Source organism: Monopterus albus, unplaced genomic scaffold (genome assembly GCF_001952655.1).
Source record: "Monopterus albus unplaced genomic scaffold, M_albus_1.0 scaffold173.1, whole genome shotgun sequence".
NCBI lineage: Eukaryota > Metazoa > Chordata > Actinopteri > Synbranchiformes > Synbranchidae > Monopterus > Monopterus albus.
In genome coordinates this window covers 261,800-264,147 of record NW_018128053.1, presented here as the reverse complement: position 1 = coordinate 264,147, position 2,348 = coordinate 261,800, and positions in this window count along the sequence as shown.

Genomic DNA, 2,348 nt, shown 5'->3' with positions numbered 1-2,348 from the left:
TCTATAGCTGCTAAAATGCCTACCTGCCAATACTTCTGGCACAATAGCCTGTCAGGGCACTGTGCATTGGAGTGTCTTTCTAATTGCACATGACTATAGACCCGTACCATCTGTTAAAGGGGCAAATGACTTTTAGCTGCTTATCAATTATCAGGTCTAAAATCTTTCCTTACGAGCAAGGTCACAGTGTTTGAGTGCTGACAGTTTATGAGGTTATGTCCCCCCTGCCTTCATTATAATATAATTGGCTGCAGTGCTATTCTATTTTCCTCATTTCAGACTTTTCAGATCAATATCACTCAGGCTGTTGGCTAAATGGCTGTGCTGCTTGGAGGGCTTTTCTACAGCTGAATGGGAGGTATCAATCATTGGGCTAAAGGAGACGTTCAGTGCTGTAGTAGGAGATGACCGCACACACTTTAATGTGCAATTGGAACAGTGGTGGTGGAGAGATGTGGGGAGTGTGTGATATTTCACTGAGGATATTACGTTAATGTGTCAGGTTTATGACATGGCTGCCACCTCTTTTCGTCTGCCCTGTATAGGCCACTAGCAAGGTAAATACACAAATCTGAACACTTCAAAACCGATTTCATTGCTTGCAGGGATACAGCTTACAATGTCACTGAACAACATTTTTTGTCTGCTCCTGTGTGGAGTCTGCATACCCTTCTTTGAATCTCTTTCTCTTTGTGACTTTCTTTTAGTGCCTCGGCACACAAAAATGTCTATAAATGTGACAGAGTATATCCTTGCTAGCACAATAGGCAGCCACAGGAAATGACTGAATCACAGTTGCACAATCTTGCAGTTAATGCTGAATGCATCTAGACTGAGGTCAATAGGTTACAGCCGTCACCTCTGCAGTTCATCAGCTGCATATTAGCCGACATAGTCCCACATGAGAGCATTTAGCAGTATCACAGTGACTCAAAGGCTGGATATAGCCAGATCAATGTCCTCCCACTGAACAGAAAATACAGAGTGGGAGCTAGGCAAATATAGGCCCTGATTGACTTCATCTGAGAGTAATTAGATGTGGCATTGACTCCAAGGCTCATTTGAGGCTGGCTATTAATGTGTATAATAGATAGTCAGAGCACACCGGATCATGGTCACATAAAGGATGCCAGAAATGTGTAGTTGTAGAATTGATTTCAGCATCTGGAGGAGTCTGTTTTTGGAGTGGATATAGTTAAAATGCGCTTTTATTTATCTGTATTGCAGTTGTTGTGTTGGAAAAGGTGGAAATTCTTAAAAAGTAGTTGCATCAATAACTTACAATGTTCACTGGGGTATTTTAGTAATATTCCAATGGGCTTTTTTTTAATCCCTTAACATTTGGAGTGTCAGCCAAAATCATCACCTCCCACCTACCTCAGTGTTGGCATATTTTGTATTATGATACATTCAAATTAATTATTTTGATGTTTGCCTTCAGGGACAGATTTGGGCTGTGCAAAAATTACATTACCACCATTAGTGGGCCTTATCTTTAAAATGTCACTTAAGGAACTGAAAAAAAAAGCTTTCATTTTGACTGGACAGCTGTGAGCTTTCCTAACCCAGAGAGTAGAATCCTTAAATGTTAATTCAAGTTAAAATATGGAAATGACCAAAATAGCCAGCTTTCACCTGATATTACTGGTAATGGACGTAAAATCTTGACACAAATGAAATTGTGGTTTCTTAGATAAAAGTGGCTGAAAACATAAAAGGAAAGTAGAATAACATCTATGAGAATACACCTTTGACTCATACGAATAAAAATGATGGCCAGTTCAGAAAGACAAGCAAAGACAGTTTTATTAGTCACAGAAATTCTTAACAAGAGCACATATTATAAAGATTCCTTTTGTGTGTAATTCTGGAAGATCAAATGGGAACTACAAGACATCAGTCTGAAAGATTCATTTACACAACAACAACAAACATCCTTTGTCAGGGGAGAGGGGGAGTGACACAGAAGGACCGGCAGCGATTTAGCTATTTATACAGAAAAAGAAATACCAGCAATGTGAGAAGTCTCATTCAGTGACAAGCCAGTAGTTAACAATATGGCACTCGAAGTCTGAATTCATCTTTCTGTGAGCACAAAGCAACAGAAACACTTCCTCTGTCTGGAATTTATGGTTCCTAAATAAATGATAACTTGGAGTGCTACATTAAAGAATGAGCAGCAAATAGAGCCATGTGGGGGAGAAGCATGCAGGATAAAAGCAGCAAAATACAGCTAGCATCAAAAAAGATTCTCAGGGAAATGTCTTTATAAGCTGCTGTCAAATGAAGAGCCTCATTATTCCAGTTTTTGTATTAGACAATCATTCAAAAATAGATGAATCAGCAGG